The sequence below is a fragment of the Cibotium barometz genome, chromosome 55 (genome assembly GCF_041138505.1).
Source record: "Cibotium barometz isolate CiBa-2024 chromosome 55, ASM4113850v1, whole genome shotgun sequence".
Classification (NCBI taxonomy): Eukaryota; Viridiplantae; Streptophyta; class Polypodiopsida; order Cyatheales; family Cibotiaceae; genus Cibotium; species Cibotium barometz.
The window spans coordinates 4984539-4999183 of record NC_141100.1 but is presented as its reverse complement, the minus strand read 5'-3'; the positions used below and the strand labels follow the sequence as shown (position 1 = coordinate 4999183).

The following is a 14645-nucleotide window of genomic DNA, read 5'->3' as shown; positions in this document are numbered from 1 at the left end:
ACACACGATTCATTACAGAAAGAGGTGCTATAATTCTACTTCTAGGGATAAAGGGACTAAGAAGCCTAAAAACTCGGCATGAAATTCTGAAGTTCTTGGGTGAATGATCAAAGAGTTGTACATGCTGAACAAGCCCTAGCCTTATCAGAAAGCTAAGGAAATATTTTGCCTGAGCCTCTGACGACCTGACTGGTACAGACGTTAATACATCGTCCTTCAAAGTGATGGGCGTATATACAAGCCGGGGAAAAAAACCTCCTAAAGAGGGAAAAAGTGCCCCGACGGTCCTAAGTGTGTTCATACACATCACTGCCTATATATATATGGCAACAAATCCCCCCTGGGAGTGATGGTGTGAACGAGAGCTGGCACTCATGTATAGGGGAGTGCCATGCCCGAAGTAGATCAGTCCACAAAGGGGAGCAAGCCCAAAGCTTTGCGGAAAGCTTCGAACTTCTCACTAGGAAGCGCCTTTGTGAAAAGATCGGCGAGGTTGTCTTGTGTTGGCACATAGGCCAAGCTGATCTCTCCTGCTGAGAGTCTCTCCCTGACATAGTGATAATGCACCTCAATGTGCTTTGTGCGAGCATGAAAAACTGGGTTTCTCGCAACTGCCAATGCACTTTGACTGTCAGTGAAGATAGAGGTGGCAGACTCCTGTCCAACACCCAAGTCAGCCCCATAAGCCGTCTGAGCCACACACACTCAACCGTAGCTGTGAAAGCTGCCCTGTACTCAGCTTGACAACTAGAAGTGGCCACAGTAGGTTGCTTCTTGCTTAACCAAGATATGCATGAGCTACCGAGCATGAAACAAAAACCACTTGTGGACACTCTTGTGTCATAGCAACCAGCCCAATCTGAGTCCGAAAAAGCATGTAAATCTGGCAGCAACGATCCCCCCTTGGGATAAAACAACCCAAGATGTATGGTGCCACTCAAATAGCGAAAGATGCGTTTAACTGCCTTCCAATGCTGAGACCCTGGTCTATGCATAAACCTGCTCACCTGTGAGACTGCAAACTAAATGTCAGGCCTCGTAATGCATACATAAATGAGGCAACTAACAGCTGTCTGATAAAGTGTGACATCAAAATGATCTCCAGCATCATGAAGACTCAACTTCAAACCTGTCTCCATTGGAGTAGCAATAGGCTTGCAGTCTTTAAGGCCAAATCTCCGCAACAATGTCTCAATATACTTTGTCTGACACAAAGCAATACCTCCATCACACTGCTTAAATTGTATCCCCAAATAATGATGCAAATGCCTCAAATCTGACATCTCAAAAGAGGCATTCAAATCAGCCTTAAAATCAGCAATATGACTCTCATTTGGTCCTGTGAGCAGCATGTCATCGACATAGAGAGCAATGATTAGATGTACACCATCCACACGTTTAACGTACAAAGTGCTTTCTGTTGGACTATTCTGAAACCCATGTGCAGTCAAATATGCATGTATCTTTTCATACCAAGCTCGTGGAGCTTGCTTTAAACCATATAAAGCCTTTTTCAACCTGCACACTTTGTTTTCCTGCCCTCTTTGAACAAAACCACGAGGCTGCGATACATACACCTCCTCATGCAAATCTCCATTTAAGAACGCAGTCTTTATGTCCAACTGATGTACATTCCAACCATTATGAGCTGCCAATGCACAAATGCTACGAATGGTAGTCATACGACAAGTGGGAGCAAAGGTCTCATCAAAATCAATGCCCTTTTCTTGAGCATAACCCTTTGCAACAAGTCTAGCCTTATAGCGATCAACACTGCCATCTGGCTTTCGTTTCAACTTAAAAACCCACTTACATCCAATGGCCTTTTTACCAATAGGCAAATCACACAAAGACCATGTACCATTCTTCATTATAGCATCATATTCACTTTGCATTGTAGCCAACCAATTTTCTGAATTTTGTGCCTCTTCAAATGAAAGAGGTTCTGCCTCTTCACACATACTAGACACAGCCAAAGCATAACAATCTGATGCATAAGAGGCATGCTGAAAACCTGAACGAGTACGACTAGTCATAGGTGCATCAATCTTACTATCACGCAAGGTTTGCACCAGCCATTTAGGCATACCTCTAGCCTGCTCATTTTCAGCCCTATCCTCATGAATTACATCCTGTAAATCTGCATCAGAAATAGGCTGATCTATGATGTCGTTTGAAATCTGCATAGGCTGAATATTTGCCTCATTAGGACTTACATTTGAATTCCCACCTGTAAACAGAGGCAACAATGTATCAAATACATCCCGTGAGCTCACACCTGTCTCTTTGGTACATGATAACAAAGGCTGCACAGCATCTTCCACAAAAACAACATCTCGACTAATCAAGATAATATTAAAAATATGAGATATTTTGGGTATAATGATTCCATTTTGACACATATGTAAGGAAGGGGAGTTCTTTAAAGGAGGTGCATATTTCACATGCTTGAATGAGTTTTAAACTCATAAAAATTGAGATATTTCATCTCTCCTCTCTCCTCATTCAAGTCTAGTTCCAAAAAGTTAGCTTAACTGACCTAAAAATGGTCAAAAAGTGACCAAACTGACTTGGAAAATTCTAGAATCAGTTTGTTTGGTTAGGAGCTCAATTTTTCCTATAAATAGAAGCCTTCACTTGTTGAAAAAAATATAGTGTCTTATGCTTTGTTACTCTACTCCACCTAAGCCAAGAACTGTGAATTCTTTAATAATTCACTAGTTTTTGACACTTCTCTCTTTCTTCAATCCCCATTGGTGGCTCCATCAACATACTAAACCAATTGATTGGTTGGGGGCCTCTACCGTGAACAAAGAATCAAGCAAATTGTAAGGTAAGTATGGTGAATTTTGATCTTTTCTATAATTTCTCAATGTTTCTCTCTTCTCAACCCCTCTCAAGCTTGAGAAGCTTAATTGGTATGGTTTTTGAAATGCTATTGAAGTTAATTAATTAATGATAGTAAAGAATTACATAAATTTTCATTTATGTTTAATTCTAATGGTTTTTTCTCTCTCTCACTTAAGAAATGGTCATACTCATGACCCATTCTCAATCTAAATGAAGCTTTTCATAAAGCTTTTTCTTAATCCAAGATTAATCTATGCTTGAGAATAAATTAATAGTTTTTTTAATCTATGCTTTTAGTTTATGATAATTTTAATTTAATCCATTAAGAGTTAATGATTCAATTAGGGATCATTCTAATCATTCCCTTAAAGATAACCTATCTTTTAAAATAATTAAGATTTATTAGTTATAGTAGCGGAGCTATGGCAAAATTTTATAAAAATTTACACATAAAATAATTTCATTTCAAAGCATGAAAAGAGGATTTCCTACCATATTCTAGGAATTATCATCCTAGATTAATTGAAAGAATTTCATTAGAATCATGAGGAAATTGAATTTTTATATTATGCATAAAGGATAAATTTTATATCAAAAGTATTACTTTTATCATTTTTATTTTATGCATAGAAGTATGCATAATGGATAAATTTTTATATTAAAAGTGTTACTTTTAGCATAATTAAATTTTATGCATAAGAGGTATACATAAAAGATGAATATTTTATTATAAAAGTGTTACATTTAGGATAATTGAATTTTGTGCATAGAGGCATGCATAAAAGATAAATATTTTATGGTATGTGCCCTTTCTTGTCACAGTAAAACCTTTTAGACTTTTTCTTTTGATTTGAAGAGCTAGAATCCTTACAATTCTTCTTTTTGTGTTAGAGAAGAAAGACTGGTCCCTACCATTTTGACTCTACATCCTCATCTCCTCATCCCAAAGTAATGAGCTAAACTCCTCAAATGTGAGAGGAGTAGGATTGACAACAACATTCAAAGATGTAACAAAACTATCATCCTTAGGTAGCAATACTCTTAGACAACAACATGTAAGATTCAAAGAGAGCACGCTCATGCCGATTGTAGCCATCTGCTGGTAACTCATGGAGAGAAATTTGATTCTGGTGTGAGAAACACTTCCACTATTTCACCTTGATTCATCTTCTCTTATTGAAGTTGATGTTCAACATTCTAAATCCTTGAGAGATTTGTGGTCTCTTAATAGGACTCTACAACAAGGTTCATGCTTCTACAGTTATGGAGACGTGTTGAACCGTGGTTAGCGCACTACCTTCCATGCCCATATGATGGCATAGAGAGAATTTGAATCATTTCATCTCAAGCTTGGATAAGGTCAGTAGCATAGGTGGTATATGGTTTTCTACATTCTAAATCCTTGAGGGATTTGTAGTCTCTTACTAGTTCTCTATAACAAGATCCATGCTTCTGCAACTATGGAAACATGTTAAGCCATGGTTAGTACACTATCTTCTTCCATACTCGAATGCTAGCACAAAGAGCATATGAGGTGGTATACATATCTTGTTGGTGGTAGATGAACATCAATAGCAACGATGGTGTCCTAAATATCATAAGAGAAAAGAATAGCCTTAAGCTTGACCTTTTATAGAGGATAATGGGTTCCATTAAGCTTTCCAACATTACTACCAGTCACTGCAAAGGTCATCACAGTAATGAGAGTCCTAGATGGTAGTGCAGAAAGTTAGTATAATCACCAAAAAATGCTAGTAAAATGTTGAGAATGTACGATAAGAAGAAATAAATTAAACATGTCTATCTGCAGTTGTAAAGAAGAATAGCAAAGACATATCCCATGATTAAGGGATAATGAAAATAAGAAAAGAAGAGGGGTTATAATTCATTGGTGTAGATTTTCTTGCCTCTCGCACTAGACCCTGTTACACTACCCCTAGCGCTCATTCCACCCGTGCTTCTACCATGAGAGAGAGAGAGAGAGAGAGAGAGACCTTAAAAAAATTTTGGACTACAAAAGGGTCATCCAAGAAAATACATGTCATCAACTTTTGAAAAAAAGGGGTGGGTGGTGAACCTTATGTATCTTACGTCAAAACCCCCATATGTGACATGTCGTTGGGTAGACACTAAATCTGCTACCTGTGATAATTTTGAAGTTGATATACTCAAGTTACTAAAAGGAAGATTTCAATGATTGTGACACCCATGTTATGCATGCTAGAATTGTTGGAATCTACTTTTTAATGGGAAAGGCATAACTTAAGCATATAAACTCTAAATTTGTTGAAGGTGATAGATTTAGAGTCTATTTTTCAAAAGGGATTTTGAACAGTATGTCACATTTGGGAGTTTTGATGTAAGATACATAAGGTTCACCACCACCACTGAGCCCTTTTTTCTAGAAAAGTGATGACATGGATCTACTTGGAGGCCCTGTTTAGTCCAAATTAATTCTAATGGGGAGAGAGAGAGAGAGAGAGAGAGAGAGAGAGGAGGGTTAGCAAAGCTTTGAAAGCAACATGAAAATGATATTCTCATCACAAAGGTCATCAATACTCTTCCAACACCCCAAGCATTCCTTTATACTATCGATTTGGATGAAGATATTTTTGCACATTTCTTTTCAATCTTTCAAGAAAAGGTGAGAAGAAGAGGAGCTCACGGAAGCTCAGATTAGAGCTAATAACTCGAGACCGAATGGCTAGCGGGAAACAACTAGATTATGCACGAGAATTGTATGTGGTAAACAAGATGGGCGTCAAAGAAACTAGAGGCCTACATTAACGAGCGTCTTAATAAAAAATTAGACTTAAGGTTCTAAAGCCTAACATAACATTACAAGAAGGACATAAAAAGTATAGAAGGAAACATAGTTGAAGCGATCCAACTGCACCAACATCAAGAACCAATTTAAAAGGTAAAAATGTAAGAAGAGGCATCTAAGAAGACTGGAGTGGATCCAATAAGCACGACTGTTATACATCATTAAATGCATGTAAATAATGTACTAAGTGATAGACAAGTTTTGGTTGTTTAGATTCTGAGCGTGCATCTTCATGAATAAATTGTCATTGTACAACTTTATAAGATTGGTCAAAGCCATTTCACTACTAATCCATCATAATATAATAGAAAGCCTATTTTGATTTCCTTGTTTACTCATGTTTATCATCTATTGTTGTTAGTCTTGAGCGCTTGAGTAACGAAAAACGATAGTAAGACTTGAGAGCGAGAGCATGAGTCTGACTACTCTAGGCTTGGCAATCTAGACGATGACCACTAGCCACTGTCTAGGCTTGGCAACCTAGATAGTGATTAGTGATTCCCAAAACTCTTATAAAATAACTCTTACCAAGAGTAAGAAGATGGACAACTCTTATCAACTTTGTTAAGCCTTGAGTGACGACGATCGACGATTACTGGGACATATTTTAGAAAGTGTTCAGCACTTATCGAAGGCTAACGACGCGTATTAACTTCATGGGAAATTCAGTTTCCATGCTACTATATCATTTGCTCAAAATGTTGCAACGATCTCGCACGTGATAATTTTTTATTTTAAAACGGAAAATTATCTTCTACGTGAAAATTTCATATGGTTGATTTTTGAAGAGAAGGTGCATTAGAAAAAGGTGCATTAGAAACTCTCTAATGTCTCGTGAGAAGAATTAGAGTGAGGAACATGATAGTTTTGAAATCTTGTGTGAAAACAGGCCAAAAAAAAATTATAGGGCACATAAAAAGAAAATTTAGCTTCCTCGTGCTAAATTACTATGATTGATTTAATTTTTAAAAAGGAGCGTAACAAAGGTGTAAGAACTCTATTTATCTTTCTCCCTCAACAATAAATTACTATGATTGATTTAATTTTTAAAAAGGAGCGTAACAAAGGTATAAGAACTCTCCCTCAACAATAAATTACTATGATTGATTTAATTTTTAAAAAGGAGCGTAACTAAGGTATAATAACTCGAAAAAATCAATTTACAATAGCATTCTGAATAAAAACCGAGTACATTGTAATAGGAGCTTCAAATTGAAGATAGGTCATGTGCTTTATGGTGTACCATCATAAAGCAGACCATTTGTTGGAGATAGGTCATGTTTTAAAAACTATGCAAATACTCAACACATACTATGACAATGATTCATGATGCCATACATTTTGCACATGTCTTTCACTTGTCATTGAATTTTATGGATCCCCAACCAAGGCCTCATTTACATCAACAATATGTCAAAGGTGTCTTTTCGTAGAAATGAAACGGAACTTTAAAACTTTGAAAAAAAAAACGATTTACAATTGTGACCGAAAAAAACCCGATTTACAATATTTTGTAATAGGACCTTCAAATTTTAAACTCGAAAATTTTAAAATTTCTTCTTTTGGAAGGTTTTTATAGAAAAACTTTGAAATTTCCTGTAAATTCTTACACTTTTGTGAGATGAAGCTTTTCAACCTATGAAAGAAAAACGTCTGATTTATAACAAAATTCATATCAGGTTATATTACTTTATATCATATCCTACATAATTTCTACTTTAGATTTAGAGTCTATTTTTCAAGTGATTTCCAAAGGATTGCCACAAGTGGGGGTTTTGATGTAAGATACATAAAGTCCACCACCACTCCCTTTTTTCTAGAAAAGTGATGACATGGCTCTACTTGGATTGCCACATGTGGGGGTTTTGATGTAAGATACATAAAGTCCACCACCACTCCCTTTTTTCTAGAAAAGTGATGACATGGCTCTACTTGGAGGCACTTTTTACTCCAAAATAATTGTAATGGAGAGAGAGAGAGAGCGAGAGAGAGAGAGAGAGAGAGAGAGAGAGAGGGGGTAGCAAAGCTTTGCAAGTAGGAGGAAAATGAAATTCTCACAAAGTTCCTTAATACTCTGCCAACACCCCAAGCATTCCTTTATACTCTCGGGCCTTTTTCACATTTCTTTTCAGCCTCTCAAGAAAGTGAGAGCTAAAGGTGACAAACAAAGGAGATAACGGAAGCTTGGATTAGAGCTAATGACCCGAGACTGAATGGTTAGCTGGAAATAACTAGATTATCCACAAGAAGTGTACGTGAAAAACAAGACGGGCTTCAAAGAAACTAGAGGCCTACAATGAGTGTCTTAATTAGACATTGGACTTAAGGTTCTAAAGCCTACGAAAGCAGCACAAGAAGGACACATAAACATAAAAAGTACATAAGGAAGCATAGTTGACACGATCCAAGCACCAGCATCACAATAACCAATCCAAAAGGTAAAAATGCAAGAAGAGACATCCAAGAAGAGTGGACTGGATCCTATGAGCACAAGTTTTATGTAACACAGAGTAAATAGTGTTCCACTCATTGGTAGTAGGCAAGGTTCTCATTGTTTAGATTTTGAGTGTGTGTGTGTCTTGAATACATTGTGATTGTACAACTTTATAATAAGCAAGCAAGCATTCGTGCAAGCCATTGCACGAGTAATCCATCGTAATATAATATAAAGCATATTTTGATTGCCTTGTTTACTCATGTTTATCATCCATCTATTGTTGTTTGTCTTGAGTGAGAACCTGTTTGAGTGACCAAAAATGAGAGTAAGACTTGAGAGCGAGAGCATCAGTATGACTACTCTAGGCTTGGCAATCTAGATAGTGACTACAAGTCACTTGGTGATTTCCAACACTCTTATCAAAAATCTCTACCTCGAAAAACTCTACCAAGAGTAGGAAGATGGACAACTCTTATCAACTTTGTTCAGCCTTGAGTGACTTTCGACAATTACTGGAGCATATTCTCGGAAGTTGTCAGCCATGTGCACACTTTTCATCGAAGGCTAAGGACATGTATTAACTTCATGGGAAAGTTAGTTTCCATGCTACTATATCATTTGCTTAAATGGTTGCAAAGATCCCGAACGCGATAATTTTTTATTATAAAAAGGAAAATTATCTTCTACGTGCCAAAATTAATATGGTTGATTTTATCTTTGAAGAGAAGGAGCATTAGAAAGGTACAAGAACTCTCTAACATCTCGTGAGAAGAATCATAGTGAGGAACATGATGGGAGTTTTGAAATGTTCTAAAAACAAGCCAAAAAAATATATACGGCACATAAAAAGAAAATTTAACTTCTTCGTGCTAAATCAATATTAATTTTTGAAAAGAAAGGGCGTTAGGAAGGTATTAGAACTCCATTTCTCTTTCTCCCTCAACAATCGATTGTGGCATCATCCATATTCAATAACCTTGTGTGGTGTACCATCATAAAGCACAATGCCATTCATTGGAGATAGGGAGGAGATAGGCCATGTGTTTGAAAATCATGCAAATACTCAACACATTTAAACTTCACAATCCTAGAGTAAAATGCCTCTAGCATTATTGCGACGACTGCTTGACTTATATGTATTATGACAACGATTCATGATACCACATATTTTAATGCACATGTCTTTCATTCTTCAATGATTGAATTTGAGATTGCCTTGTCCAAATTTGGTATGGCCTCATTTACATCAACACTACATCAAGCATCTCTTTTCGTAGAATTGAAGCGAAACTTTAGAAATTTTAAAAAGAAAAAGACGATTTACAATAGTGACCGGAAAAAAACGACTATAGTGTAATAGGACCTTCAAATCGAAGTTAGGTCATGTGCTTTATCATAAAATTTAAAGCACATCATTTCTTGGAGATAGATCATGTTTTGAAAATCATGCAAATTTTCAACACTTACTATGTATGACAACGATTCATGATGCCATACATTTCACACATGTCTTTGAGTCTTCAATGATTGAATTATTTGAGATCGCATTGTCCAAATTTTATGGGCGTCAAAGGTCTCTTTTCGTAGAACTTTATAATTTTCAAAGAAAAAAAAAAGACCGGATATGTTTACAATAGTGAACGAAAAAAACCCCGATCTACAAATATTTTGTAATAATGTTAAACTTGAAAGTTTTGAAATTGCTTCTTTTTTTGTTTGGAAGGTTTTGACAGAAAAGCTTTCGATTGAAATTTCCTACAAATTTTTTTGCGAGATGGTCTGATATCAGGTTTTACTACTTTATAGATAATTTCTAATGTGGCCGCCTTTTCTGTTTTTGTCGTATTAATATATCGCACGTTTATGTAGCCATCCGGGTACCATGTGACTCTATTTCTAGCCTTTAATCCATTCATGCCGACCACTTATGTGGGCTGTAGTTCGCCAGATCTCTCTGGTTATGCCATTGCGATTCTCTCTGGTTATGTCATTGCCGAGTGGCCGGCTGCCTTCGGAAACAAAATCTGTCACGCCGACCACCCAAGTCATCGGCTCGTTCGTACAATGACCTTTTTCGCATAGTCGCCACCACCCTCACAGTTCGGAGACAGACTCATGCACGTTGGTCATGTTCATGCATATCCAGCCAACCCTTTCTGCATAAAAAGGGTCTGCCCGAGGATCAGAACTCCCATTCAATCCATCAAGCCTTCTGCCTAGCCCCCAGAAGAACTTCCACCCTTCTAAACACTACTTAGGCAGCTTAATTCTGTCCATTGCCATGGCCCGCAGCCTCCTGCTGATCTCCTCTATTCACAACCCTTTGCTCTTTGGCAGCGTTCAAACCAGCATGCATTCTTCAGGGATCATAGTTCACAATAGCCACCATAACACACTCAAGATTAGGGCCGCCTCTGCTGTAGAGAGTACGTCATGGTTTCCTCGCGATGTGGCTTCTGGGATGTGCAATGCTGTGGAGTCGATGATCAACCTTTTCGAATCACGCTCCCGGCTCGGCAGCTACCAGCAGACACAAGACGACCCGCTCCGCCGCGGCAACTTCGTGCCGGTCGCCTCGGAGTGCCCCCCGGTGGCTTGCGTCGTCGAGGAGGTGGCCGAGGGCTCGCTGCCGGAGTTCCTGGAGGGATTGTACCTCCGCAATGGGCCCAACCAGCGCTACGGTCATGATGGAGGCGTCGCGGCGGCGCACCACTTCTTTGACGGCGACGGCATGCTTCACGCTGTGAGCATCCGGAACGGCAAGGCCACCTACAGCTGCCGCTTCACCCGCACCAGCCGCTTCACCCAAGAAGATGCCGCCGGGCGGGCGCTCTTCCCCAAGGTGTTTGCGACCTCGGGCAGCGGCCTGGTTGGCATAGCGCGAATAGGGCTGGCGCTCCTCCGACACGCGCTGGGAGTGACTGACCTATCCCAGGGCATCGGGCTGGCTAACAGCGGTCTGGTATTCCACCACGGCACGCTGCTTGCGTTGTCGGAGGACGACCTGCCGCATGCCGTCGACATCAAGCCCAACGGAGACCTGCAGAGCCGTGGGAGGTACGGGTTTGACCGCTCTGAAGGCTCAGTACAGCCTTGCAATGCAGCAGCAGCAGAACTGCCTTGGGCCATGACGAGCCACCCAAAGATTGATCCCGCCACCGGCGAGATGTTCGCTTTCGGCTACAATCCACTCTTCGCCCCACACCTCACCTACTTCCGAGTTTCGAAGGATGGCGTCAAATCCAAGGACGTTGCCATCACCCTGCGGGAGCCATCCATGATGCACGACTTCGGGCTCACGAGCCGTTACGTGATCTTCCCTGACGTTCAGGTGGTGTTCAGGCCGCTCCGCCTCCTTCGAGGGAAGTCACCCATTGTGTGCGACCGCAGCAAGACGCCTCGCTTTGGCGTGCTGCCGCGCTACGCCCAAGACGAATCCGCCATGCGCTGGTTTGAGGTCCCCGGCTGCAACTGCTTCCACTTCCTCAACTGCTGGGACGAGGATAATGACCAGCTGGTGCTCATCGTCCCCGTTGTCGCGAGGGTAGACCATGTACTCGGCGGGGATCTACAGAACTTTGAGGTCACCCTGACGGAGGTGCGCCTGAACCTGGCCTCGGGCACCTCCACGCAGACACCCATAATGGGCAGCTTAAACCGCAACCTGCTTGGCGTGAGGAACAGGTTCCTCTACATGGGCGTGGCAGGGCAATTCCCCAATCTCTCTGGAGTGGTTAAGGTCGACCTGCCCCAGCGAAAGGTGGTGGCTAGCAGAAGCTTCGGTGAAGGCTGTTTTGCAAGCGAGCCCTTCTTTGTGCCCAAATGCGACTCCTGCTCAACTGGCAGCAGCAAGAGCCATGCAGAAGAAGAAGCTGAGGACGACGGCTGTCTGGTGTGCCTAGTGCACGACGAACCAAGCTGTACCTCCAGGCTGCTGATTCTCAACCCCCGGTCGCCTTCCCTCGACGTGGTGGCCTCCGTGAAGATCCCGCGCAGGGTGCCGTATGGCTTCCATGGTCTCTTTGTGCCGCAGCAGCAGATCAAGTCCAGCTAGGTCCAAATCTCCAGTAGCAGTGATGGTACATCACACAAAGCTATTCATGGGTGAAGTTTAAATGTATTGAGCATTTGCATGATTTTCAAAACAAGACCGATCTCCAACAAATGGTGTGCTTTATGATGGTACATCACACAAAGCTACACAATTCATTGGTGGGTCAATCTATTGTTGAGAGAGAAAGAGCGGGAGAGAGTTCTTATACCTTTGTAATGCCCCTCCTCCTCTTCAAAAATTAAACCAATCATATTAATTTAGCACAAAGAAGCTACATTTTCCTTTTATGTGTCTTTGAATTATCTTCATTTGGCTTGAGAGTATAAAGGAATACTCGAGGTATTGGCAGAGTATTGATGAGTGAGAATATAATCTTCCTACACGATTATCTTGCAAAGCTTTGCTCTCTCTCTCTCTCTCTCTCTCTCTCTCTCTCTCTCCCTTAGGATTATTTTGGACTAAAAAAGGGCCCTTCGAGAAGAGCAATGTCATCACTTTTCTAGAAACAAGGGGGTGGTGGACCTTATATACCTTATGCCAAAACCTCCACATGTGGCACACCGTTGATGAAAAGTAGACTCTAAATCTACCATCTCCGACAAATTTTGTTTATATGGTCAAGTTGTGCCTTCCCCATATTCCAATGATTGTGAAACCCATGTTATGGATGGCAACATCAATAACATAGGTGTCACAATCATTGTAATCTTCCTTTTAATGGGAAAGGACTATAACACAACCCTCCCCTTAGTGACAGGCCCGAAATGACGGGTTTTTACAAAAGCATCATTTATGTGATGATGAATGTCGTATAAACGACGTTTATTTGAGCATGAAAACACTACATCGCATGAACCATCATTTTTTTACATCTAACTTTTTATGTTGCTGATATGATACTCATAGCGACGCTTGCAAACTGCAACGAGTTGCATAAACGATGCTACTTGACAAACGTCGGTTAAGGGACGACCTCTAGTATTATAAGAAATCCCAAAATAGATGACTCTTGTGAAATCATTGGAGCCATCTGTGCTTTAGATCATGCTCGTCCATGTCGCCTTCCTCAACCCATCCATGCTACCTTCCTACACGATAGGTCAGTGGGGGTGTGTGTGTGTGTGTGTGTGTGTGTGTGTGTGTGAGAGAGAGAGAGAGAGAGAGAGAGAGAGAGAGAGAGAGAGAGAGAGAGAGAGAGAGAGAAGTGGGTGTGTGATGTGTGTGTGTGAGAGAGACAGAGAGAGTGAGAGAGGGATGTGTGTGTGTGCGTGAGAGAGAGAGAGAGAGAGAGAGAGAGAGAGAGAGAGAGAGAGAGAGAGAGGTGATGTGTGTGAGAGTGACAGTGAGAGACGGATGAGTGTGCGTGCGTGTGTGTGTGTGTGTGAGAGAGAGAGAGAGAGAGAGAGAGAGAGAGAGGTGTGTGATGTGTGTGAGAGTGACAGTGAGAGAGGGATGAGTGTGCATGCGTGTGTATGTGTGTGTGTGTGAGAGAGAGAGAGAGAGAGTGTGTGTGAGAGTGAGAGAGAGAGAGGAAGATTTGTGTGTGTGAGGTATGAGTCCGTGATGTACTGTGTGTGTGTGCGAGAGTGAGAAAGAAAAATGTCTTCAAAGGCCAAATTAGCCTATGAGACCAAACTGTTACAATGATATCCATGTTATATTTGATCATGGACAATACAAATAGCATACTTGAAATACAAATCTAGACTAATTAGGTATAACATCTGATTTTGGTGATGTGTGATCACGTTGATGTATTCCATGTAGGTGACAAACCATGTAGAAAGCCCCATGAGGCAATCTAAGGCTACTACAATGATGCCTCCTAGGTCCATCGGATCCAGTGGTGGCTGCTGAGAGAGAAAAGCCTGGTACCACTGCCATAGTATGTCTCTAATCTAGCTTTGTTGCCTAGAGGAATTCCTTTGTCGTGGGTGGTGGCTAAGGGCATCGAAAAAGCTAGTGATCATGTCCTCATGGGGGTGGGGTACAAGGGGGCTGAGACGAAGCTCCTTATGTGTGTGCACCTCCATAGCAATCCTCATGGCATGTGATATGTAGACATCCATGTAGATGGATCTGCGGATGAAGCCATCCTCAGCAGCGAGCTTGAGAAATTGATCTCTATAGATGTCCATCTTAGTGCCCAACTCCTCTGCTGGTGTGATCTCCTATATGTGTTGCTTAAAGAGGTCTAGCCAGGTGGCCATGTTGATCTCCCCATGTGTGTTCCACAAAAATGGGGAGGTAAGATCATATTCCAAAGGTGGAAGCTAGTGCATCTATAGACCATGTAATGTGAAACATTGAGAGATACTAACAAACCAAGACCAATCTCCCTGTTGTACCGATTGCGATGAGGACTCCATGGCTAATCTAGGGTATCTAGATGGGCTTTTCTCTTGTTCTTAGCTGATGTATGTGATGGTCTGAAAGAGAGTATCCACCACCATTGGTGGTGCTGCAAACTCTTCCCT

The 14645-nt window shown here is 40.9% G+C and overlaps 1 pseudogene; it reads left to right on the top strand.

Moving 5' to 3' along the window:
• The first annotated feature begins 10265 nt into the window (after nt 1-10265).
• On the top strand, nt 10266-12310 carry LOC147607276 (zeaxanthin 7,8(7',8')-cleavage dioxygenase, chromoplastic pseudogene; annotated as a pseudogene).
• The last annotated feature ends 2335 nt before the right edge of the window (nt 12311-14645 follow it).